Below are 10934 nucleotides of genomic sequence, written 5' to 3'. Positions count from 1 at the left end.
CTTGGAAAAGGGACATATCCGTCCGTCTTCGTCCCCTTTGGGAGCAGGTTTTTTTTTCGTGGCCAAAAAAGATGGGTCCTTGAGGCCTTGTATAGATTATCGTCTTTTGAATAAGATTACCGTAAAATATCAGTATCCTTTGCCTTTGTTGACTGATTTGTTTGCTCGCATTAAGGGGGCTAAATGGTTCACTAAGATTGATCTTCGGGGTGCGTATAATCTTATACGAATAAAGCAAGGTGATGAGTGGAAGGTGTTTCAGGTCCTGCGGGCTAATTCCTTGTTTGTAAAGGGCTCAAAGTGTCTCTTTGGAGTCCAGAAGATTTCGTTCTTGGGGTATATTTTTTCCCCTTCTACTATTGAGATGGATCCTGTCAAGGTTCGGGCTATTTGTGACTGGACGCAGCCTGCATCTCTTAAGAGTCTGCAGAAGTTCTTAGGCTTTGCTAATTTCTATCGTCATTTTATAACTAATTTTTCTAGTGTTGTTAAGCATTTGACGGATTTGACTAAGAAGGGTGCTGATGTTGCTGATTGGTCTCCTGCGGCTGTGGAGGCCTTTCAGGAACTTAAACGCCGGTTTTCTTCTGCTCCTGTGTTGCGTCAGCCAGATGTTTCGCTTCCTTTCCAAGTTGAGGTTGATGCTTCCGAGATTGGAGCGGGGGCGGTTTTGTCACAGAGAAGCTCCGATTGCTCGGTGATGAAGCCATGTGCGTTCTTTTCTAGAAAATTTTCGCCCGCTGAGCGGAATTATGATGTGGGTAATCGGGAACTTTTGGCCATGAAGTGGGCATTTGAGGAGTGGCGTCATTGGCTGGAGGGTGCTAGACATCGTGTGGTGGTCTTGACTGATCACAAAAATCTGATTTACCTTGAGTCTGCCAGGCGTCTGAATCCTAGACAGGCTCGTTGGTCGCTGTTTTTCTCTCGTTTCAATTTTGTGGTTTCATACCTGCCAGGTTCAAAGAATGTGAAGGCGGATGCTGTTTCTAGGAGTTTTGTGCCTGACTCCCCTGGAAATTCTGAGCCCACTGGTATCCTTAGGGATGGGGTGATTTTGTCGGCCGTCTTCCCAGACTTGCGACGTGCTTTGCAGGAGTTTCAGGCGGGTAAACCTGATCGTTGTCTGCCTGAGAGACTGTTTGTTCCGGATAGTTGGACCCAGTGGCGTATCCAGGGGGGGGCAGCCGGGGCATGTGCCCCGGGCGCAGCCGACAGGGGGGCGCCAGCGGGCCGCCTGATGATGCGGCGGTCCAAGGAGGCTCGGGTGGGACTGCACTTGTCCCGCAGCTGAGCAGAGCCCCTCCACCGCAGAGAGCCGCACACCACAGCTATTGCTTGTGCAGCTCTGTGCTCACAGGACCTGTGATGAGGTCACGGGGGGGAGGAGTCAGGAGTCACATGATGAAGGGCTTCTGTGTAGTGCAGGACTCTGCTGATTGTCATGGTGCTCGGTGCTGGACGAGGGTAAGGGTCAGGAGTGGTTTGTGTGGATGTAGCAGAGCCATGTGTGTACTAGGTGTACAGAGCGGAAGCCGTGTCTGCAAGGTGTACGGAGCGGAGCCGTGTCTGTGTACAGAGCGGAGCCGTGTGTGTACGGAGCGGAGCCGTGTGTGTGTACGGAGCGGAGTTGTGTGTGTGTGTACGGAGCGGAGCCGTGTGTGTACGGAGCGGAGCCGTGTGTGTACGGAGCGGAGCCATGTGTGTACAGAGCGGAGCCGTGTGTGTTTATGGAGCGGAGCCGTGTGTGTGTACGGAGCGGAGCCGTGTGTGTGTATGGAGCGGAGCCATGTGTGTACGGAGCGGGGCCATGTGTGTACGGAGCAGAGCTGTGTGTGTGTACGGAGCAGAGCCGTGTGTGTGTGTACGGAGCGGAGCCATGTGTGTACGGAGCGGAGCCATGTGTGTACGGAGCGGAGCCGTGTGTGTGTGTACGGAGCGGAGCCGTGTGTGTACAGAGCGGAGCCGTGTGTGTGTGTACGGAGCGGAGCCGTGTGTGTGTGTACGGAGCGGAGCCGTGTGTGTGTGTACGGAGCGGAGCCGTGTGTGTGTGTACGGAGCGGAGCTGTGTGTGTGTGTACGGAGCGGAGCCGTGTGTGTGTGTGTACGGAGCGGAGCCGTGTGTGTGTACGGAGCGGAGTTGTGTGTGTGTGTACGGAGCGGAGCCGTGTGTGTACGGAGCGGAGCCATGTGTGTACGGAGCGGAGCCGTGTGTGTTTACGGAGCGGAGCCGTGTGTGTGTACGGAGCGGAGCCGTGTGTGTGTATGGAGCGGAGCCATGTGTGTACGGAGCGGGGCCATGTGTGTACGGAGCAGAGCTGTGTGTGTGTACGGAGCAGAGCCGTGTGTGTGTGTACGGAGCGGAGCCATGTGTGTACGGAGCGGAGCCATGTGTGTACGGAGCGGAGCCGTGTGTGTGTGTACGGAGCGGAGCCGTGTGTGTACAGAGCGGAGCCGTGTGTGTGTGTACGGAGCGGAGCCGTGTGTGTGTGTACGGAGCGGAGCCATGTGTGTACGGAGCGGAGCCATGTGTGTACGGAGCGGAGCCATATGTGTACGGAGCAGAGCTGTGTGTGTGTACGGAGCGGAGCCGTGTGTGTGTGTACGGAGCGGAGCCGTGTGTGTACAGAGCGGAGCCGTGTGTGTGTGTACGGAGCGGAGCCGTGTGTGTGTGTACGGAGCGGAGCCGTGTGTGTGTGTACGGAGCGGAGCCGTGTGTGTGTGTACGGAGCGGAGCCGTGTGTGTGTGTACGGAGCGGAGCCGTGTGTGTGTGTGTACGGAGCGGAGCCGTGTGTGTGTGTACGGAGCGGAGCCGTGTGTGTGTGTACGAGGTGTACAGAGCTGAACTGCGTGTGTGCAAGGTGTACATAGTGGAGCCGTGTGTGTACGAGGTGTACATAGCGGAGCCGTGTGTGTACGAGGTGTACATAGCGGAGTCGTGTGTGTACGAGGTGTACGGAGCGGAGCCGTGTGTGCAAGGTGTACGGAGCTGAGCCGTGTGTATACGAGGTGTATGGAGTGGAGCCACGTGTGTACGGAGCGGAGCCGTGTGTGCAAGGTGTACGGAGCTCAGCCACGTGTGTAGGAGTAACTAGGTGTGGCCATTACATTACTGTACTCAGTGTGTGTGTGTGTGTGTTTGTGCGTGCATGCGTAGCGCTGCGGGTGAATGTGCAGAGACGTAAATGGTTTTGTGTGTGTACGGAGAGGAGAGGCGAGGGCAATGATGGGACTGACGGGGAGAGGGCAATAATTGGGATGGAGGGGGAGGAGGAAATGATGGATGTGGTGGAATGGGCAATAATGAGGGGGGGAAGAAATGATGGAGGTAGTAGAATGGACAAGGATGGTGGTGGTGGAAAGCACACTGATGATATTGGAGGGGGAGAAAATGATGGAGGTGGTGGAATGGGCAAGTATGGTGATGGTGGAAAGGACAATGATGATGGTGGTGGAAAGGGCAAAGATGGAGATGGTGGGGGAAAAGAAAATGATGGATATGGTAGAAAAGGCAAAGGAGGAAATGATGGAGGTGGTGGAATGGGAAATTATGGGGTGGTGGGGGAGAAAGCAATTATAGTGGTGGTGGAGAAAGTAAAGATGGAGGTGGTGAAGAGAGCAATGATGGGGTGGGGTAGAGGAAAATAATGGGCATATATGAGGAAACAGTTCAGGAGAATGGGGGGCATATCTGAGGAAACAGTATGGGGGATGGGTGCAGACAGTATGAGGAGCGAACGGGGGAATGTATGTGGACACAGTATGAGTAGCAATGTGAAAAATGTATGTGGACAGAGTACGGGGAGTGAGGGTGATGGGATGTGTGCAGACACAATATAGGGAGTCAGGTGAGCAGGCAGTATAGAAAGCGAGGGGGTAAATATATGAGGAGACAGTTTGGTGAACAGGAGGGATGTGAGAGGAGACAGTATGAGGAGGGAAGGGAATAGTGTGAGGAGACAGTATGCGGGAGAAAAGTGAGTGGGCACAGAATAGAAACTGAGCAGTAGGGGTGTAGAATGAGGGGACAGTGTAAGGGCACAGCCAGCAGAGGACGGTATACCAAGGAGGGGGGAGTGTAATCAGAGTACAGTACAAATACTGGGCCCTATAGAGGGGGACACAGTGTGAGAGGACAGTGTGAAGAGGGGACCGGTATGGAAAGGAGAGGTTAGAGTGAAGAGTATGTACCATAAGAGGGACAGTGTGGGGGTCATATTTTGGGCAGACAATATAGTAAGGGGCAATTTTTTATTCAGGAGCATTATAATGACACTTGTATCTTTAAGGGCGTCATGTGGAGATTTTCTGCAAAAGAGCGGACAAGATGGAAGTCTGCAGAGACGGCTGTGGATGAGAAAACTCATCATGGGGTCTGGACAAGATGAAGAAAAGAAGTAGAACGACTCCAGAGATGACGACATCTATAAGGTACCTGGATGTAAATGTTATTTGTGTGTTGTGAATTCTGTGGCAGAGCTCCCTCCTGTGGTCACAAGTGGTACTGCGGCTTCTGAGTTTCCTTCCTCAGGTGATGTGGTGAAGTCGTAAGGTGTTGCTCTATTTAACTCCACCTAGTGCTTTGCTCCTGGCCTCCAGTCAATGTTCTAGTGTTGGTCTTGCTTCCTCCTGGATCTTTCCTGTGGCCTGTCTGCTCAGCATAAGCTAAGTCTGCTTGTGTTTATTTTGTTGCTATATTTTCTGTCCAGCTTGCTTTTTGGGTTTTGCTTGCTTGCTGGAAGCTCTGAGACGCAGAGGGAGCACCTCCGTACCGTTAGTCGGTGCGGAGGGTCTTTTTGCCCCTCTGCGTGGTTGTTTGCAGGTTTTTGTGTTGACCGCAAAGCTATCTTTCCTGTCCTCGATCTATTCAGTAAGTCGGGCCTCACTTTGCTAAACCTATTTCATCTCTGTGTTTGTATTTTCATCTTACTCACAGTCATTATATGTGGGGGGCTGCCTTTTCCTTTGGGGAATTTCTCTGAGGCAAGGTAGGCTTATTTTTCTACCTTCAGGGCTAGCTAGTTTCTCAGGCTGTGCCCGAGGCGCCTAGGTCTGTCAGGAGCGCTCCACGGCTACCTTTAGTGTGGTATTATAGGATTAGGGATTGCGGTCAGCAGAGTTCCCACGTCTCAGAGCTCGTCCTATGTTTTGTGGGTTTTGTCAGGTCACTTGTGTGCTCTGAACTTCAAGGTCCATTGTGGTTCTGAATTACCTAATCATAACATTGTGATACTGACTAACTCATGTTTTTATTTATGTTAGGAGCATTAAAGGGGTTGTCCAGGTTTGTAATGAGTCTGCAGTCATTCTTTGTGACTGCAGACTTCTGAATTCTCACAGTGCGCCCTGCACGCTGTCAGGATTCTCTCGTGCTGGTGATTTACATACATGCGGTCACGTGCTGACTAGACATGTGTGGCCTCACTCAATGAAAATGAACTGAGCGAGGCCGGCACGTCTAGTCGGAATGTGGTCAGAAGTATACTAATCACATGCTTTTGCTGACATGACCGTCCACCGGCAAGGGAGAATCCTAAAAGAATTCAGAAGCTGCGATGTCAGGATTCAGCTCTGCAGGTTCCAGTAGTCGTCACATGGACACTTCACTCATATGCGACTTTCAGACTTGTGGTCCTGTGACAACGAGCTTCTCTTCTGCTTCTCTCAGTTTTTCACTGAATATTGAGAGCATTAGGGAGAGGAGCTCGTGGGTACATGACTAAGTGTGAAAATCACATATGTCCTGGGGGGGGCGCCGAAATGAATTCTTGCCCCGGGTGCCAGAAACCCTAGATACGCCTCTGGTTGGACCAGTAGAGTCATCTCCGAGGTCCATTCTTCTGCGTTGGCAGGTCATCCTGGAATATTTGGTACTAGAGACTTGGTGGCCAGGTCTTTTTGGTGGCCTTCCTTGTCGAGGGATGTGCGTTCTTTTGTGCAGTCTTGTGAGGTTTGTGCTCGGGCTAAGCCTTGCTGTTCTCGAGCCAGTGGATTGTTGTCACCTTTGCCTATCCCGAAGAGGCCTTGGACGCACATTTCCATGGACTTTATTTCGGATCACCCTGTTTCTCAAAAAATGTCTGTCATCTGGGTTGTGTGTGACCGCTTTTCTAAAATGGTTCATCTTGTACCCTTGCCTAAGTTGCCTTCCTCCTCTGAGTTGGTCCCTCTGTTTTTCCAGAACGTGGTTCGTTTGCATGGGATTCCGGAGAACATCGTTTCTGACAGGGGATCCCAGTTTGTGTCTAGATTTTGGCGGACGTTCTGTGCTAAGATGGGCATTGATTTGTCCTTTTCGTCTGCATTCCATCCTCAGACGAATGGCCAGACGGAGCGAACTAATCAGACCTTGGAGGCTTATTTGAGGTGTTTTGTTTCTGCTGATCAGGATGACTGGGTTACCTTTTTGCCGCTGGCCGAGTTTGCCCTTAATAATCGGGCTAGTTCTGCTACCTTGGTTTCTCCTTTCTTTTGTAATCTGGGTTTCATCCTCGTTTTTCCTCTGGTCAGGTGGAGCCTTCTGATTGTCCTGGAGTGGACATGGTGGTGGATGGGTTGCATCGGATTTGGAGTCATGTGGTGGACAATTTGAAGTTGTCCCAGGAGAAGGCTCAGCAGTTTGCTAATCGCCGTCGCCGCGTGGGCCCTCGACTTCGTGTTGGGGACTTGGTGTGGTTGTCTTCTCATTTTGTTCCTATGAAGGTCTCTTCTCCTAAGTTCAAGCCTCGGTTCATCGGTCCTTATAGGATCTTGGAAATTCTTAACCCTGTGTCGTTTCGTTTGGATCTCCTGGCATCGTTTGCTATTCATAATGTGTTCCATCGGTCGTTGTTGCGGAGGTATGAGGTACCTGTTGTTCCTTCGCTTGAGCCTCCTGCTCCGGTGCTGGTGGAGAGAGAATTGGAGTATGTCGTGGAGAAGATCTTGGATTCTCGTGTTTCCAGACGGAAACTCCAATATTTGGTCAAGTGGAAGGGTTATGGTCAGGAGGATAATTCTTGGGTGGTTGCCTCTGATGTTCATGCTGATTATTTGGTCTGCGCTTTTCATGGGGCTCATCCTGGTCGCCCTGGTGGTTCTCGTGAGGGTTCGGTGACCCCTCCTCAAGGGGGGGGGTACTGTTGTGAGTTCTGTTTTTGGGCTCCCTCTGGTGGTTACTAATGGTACTGGGTGATTTGTGTTCTGCTGTCTCTGGTGTCCACCTGTTCTATTAGGATTTGGGAGTTTCCTATTTAACCGGGCTTTCTTGTCATTTCCCTGCCGGCTATCAAGGTTATCAGAGTGTTTTGTTACCTCAGCTTATGGCTTCAGTAATCTTCAGGACAAGCTAAGTTTTGATTTTCTTGTTCTACGTTTTGCTTTATTTTTGTCTTGTCCAGCTTGCATATAATTGTCTCTTTGCTGCTGGTTGCTTTAGTGGGCTGTAATTGCTCCTCATGTTCCATGAGTTGGAACATGAGTTCAAGTAATTACAGGATGGTTTTTTGAAGGGTTTTTTGCTGACCGCGCAGTTTACTTTTGTATCCTCTGCTATCTAGTTTTAGCGGGCCTCATTTTGCTGAATCTGTTTTCATACTGTGTATGTGCCTTCCTCTCATTTCACCGTCATTATATGTGGGGGGCTGCTATTTCTGTGGGGTATTTCTCTGGAGGCAAGAGAGGTCTGTGTTTCTTCTAATAGGGGAAGTTAGATCTTCGGCTGGTGCGAGACGTCTAGGATCAACGTAGGCACGTTCCCCGGCTATTGTTATTTGTGTGTTCAGGTTTAGGGTCGTGGTCAGCTCAGGTTCCATCACCCTAGAGCTCGTTGGTGCTTGTCCTTTTGTGATTCCCTGCCATTGGAATCATGACACCAGCCATAGTGTAAGGCTCGGGTGTTCATGTAAAGCTGCATGAACCAGTTAGTAGCAGTACAGACACAGAGGGCTAATAACTGCATAAAGTGTATGAGAACATGATGCGAGGAACCTGATTATGGTTTTGTTTTTTTTTAATGGGCCACACAGGGATCGTTAGGTTAATGCATTGAGGCGGTAGGCCAATCTGAACAAGTGAGTTTTTAGGGCACGCTTAAAACTGTGGGGATTGGGGATTAATCGTATTAACCTAGGTAGTACATTCCAAAGAATCGGCGCAGCACGTGTAAAGTCTTGGAGACGGGAGTGGGAGGTTCTGATTATTGAGGATGCTAACCTGAGGTCATTAGCGGAGCGGAGGGCACGGTTAGGGTGGTAGACTGATGCCAGGGAGGAGATGTAGGGTGGTGCTGAGCCATGGAGTGCTTTGTGGATGAGGGTAGTAGTTTTGTACTGGATTCTGGAGTGGATGGGTAACCAGTGTAATGACTGGCACAAGGTAGAGGCATCGGTGTAACGGTTGGTGAGGAATATGATCCTGGCAGCAGCATTCAGGACAGATTGGAGCGGAGAAAGTTTGGTAAGAGGGAGGACGATTAGTAGAGAGTTACAATAGTCCAGACGAAAATGAATACGTGAAACAGTAAGAGTTTTTGCAGAGAAATGTTTTTGGAGGTGCAGGTAAGAAGAGCGAGCCAGTGATCGGATGTGGGGGGTGAATGAAAGGTCAGAATCAAGGATGACCCCAAGACAGCGGGCATGTTGCTTTGGAATAATGGTGGAACCGCACACGGAGATGGCAATGTCAGGCAAAAAAACATGACACTACAAACACAACAATTTAAAAACATTTAAAACAGTTCCAAAAATCCACAAAGGCCATGTCCAATAATATGGAAAAAGTACCACTCCCAACGGTTTGAACAAAGAACTGCTATTCTCTGGCTTTTATGGATAATTACCATAGTATTAAAATCTACGTTTGGATGAAGATATTACTGCATAAAGATTCCCCTTCTTTTTTTTTTTTTTGACAACAATTCATTATTGTTTTTTCTTTTTCTTTATTATAGGTCATCTGCTTACGTCACAAGCCTCTTCTATATTCAAAATTATATATAAGATTTCCTGGCTCATGACTTCGTCTGATAGATACACATTCGTCAACTTTTCGGCTTGTATTTCCGAGTTGTAGACAGCCAGTGACCCCTGTGGATTGGAGCCTGTACTTCATCCGAATGGATCACCATAGAAGTTCTCTATTTGAATCATCTTTAGGAACTTATCCACTGGCCTCCACTAATCTACATCGTCTGGGAAAGCCTATTTAACTATTCTGGGACTTCCCTTGGGACACTGTCTTTTTTTACTCCTGGGACTCCTCTTCCCTGTTTATATATCACAATGGTTATATTGCTTTTACATGGTGAAGTGCATTTGCCTTGACTACAAAATATTTTAGGGTGAGTTTTTTTGAGCATTTCCTCCCTTTTTGGCTCCTTTTATTCTATTCACAGTACCATATTATTGGCGAGGAGGAGGGAATTTTTTTTTTCCCTCCTTTTGCGCCTTTTAACAACCATTTATATCTGAGCCTTTGGGTATATGACTGCCAGCTATGTATGTTCTTTATCTAGCTCTATTTGGTCATGCAAAAATCTTCAATTATGCTTCATACTCTTTCTTTTGAAGCATGGTACCAATGTTTGGACTATTTTGGACTTGTGTGTACTGATCCTTTTTTCGGACTGTTGGCTTGCTCCATTCTCGTTCTCGCCTCTACATAACACTGAACAAGCGTTGAAAACCATCATGGACTAATGGACTTTGGAGTTTACTACGTTGAATTTTATATTTATTTTTCCATATATATATTCTTTTTGTCAGTAGCTTATCAAGCGCAATTGTAGTGTTCATCGTCCTGGATTTATAAGGGTTAAAATCAGTGTGGAGTCCTACACTCAGTATGTGATCACATGGGGATGCAATACACACAGAATATATTGTTTGTTATTTAAAATATATTTATAATAAAGTAATGCTTTGGAATATCTAGCCATATGTCTGTATGTTTTTTTTTTTTGTTTATTTAGTTTTCACGTTATTATTTTTCCTCCCTCTGTATTTTTGATATATGGGCATAGGGGTTATGTTGTGATCAAGAACATTTTCCTGGTTGCCTTTAGTCAGCTTCCATTTTCCTATATATATATTTCTTTCTCTGTAAGCCCACGTTTATTATCATTATATTTCTTTAATTCAGGCAAAGTGAATTATGCCGCTCCATCTTGGGCACCGTGTATGTGTATTTATACATATATACATCTGCATATATAAGTCTATGATTTTCAGTTAATTAGATACTTATTTCTTACTTGTGTGTGTATGTGTCGTTTTTTTTTGTTTGTTTTTTTGTTTTCTTATATGGCAGGGTATAAAAATGATTTTGTTGGGCTCAACCTTCCTGTCTTGTGGGTATACTGGGTGATTGTTGCCGGTATACCGGCTGCTGGTACAGGAATTGTATGTTTTGCGCATGCGCTGGATTCTCCGCAAACTTTATTCTATTCCTCAGACTTTTAATGCGCAGCTGCATACATTTTCGTTTCGACGCATGCGCAGTTTGGAGCTAAAATCAACTTTATTGTCACTGACAATCCGCGGTGAAAAACAAGATGGCGGATTCCCATCACTGTTTTTGCGCAAAATGGACCATGCTCTCCAGGTAATTCTCCGCCAGGTGATTAATTTTTGTAATTAGCGATAGTTGGTATATATAGCACATCTATTTGACACGGTGCACATGAACTTCCTCCCCTGAAGAAGCCACATTGTTAGTGGCAATATGCGTGGGGTTCACCCGCTACTTACCTCTTGTTCACATGGCTCTTTGCTGGACTTCCAGGTGTCCCATTCATGGGATCTGAGCACTGGCCTCCTTCTCTGCCTCTTCATCTGTTAGGTGGATAACAGGTTTTGTATAGCAACCGGACTGGGGCATTGGACCAGATACACACAGTTGGGTCATTAGTGTCATTTAAGTTTTCCTTCAAAACCTTGTTTTACATCTTGGATAC

Source organism: Ranitomeya imitator, chromosome 3, assembly GCF_032444005.1.
Source record: "Ranitomeya imitator isolate aRanImi1 chromosome 3, aRanImi1.pri, whole genome shotgun sequence".
Classification (NCBI taxonomy): Eukaryota; Metazoa; Chordata; class Amphibia; order Anura; family Dendrobatidae; genus Ranitomeya; species Ranitomeya imitator.
This window is presented reverse-complemented; position numbering follows the sequence as displayed.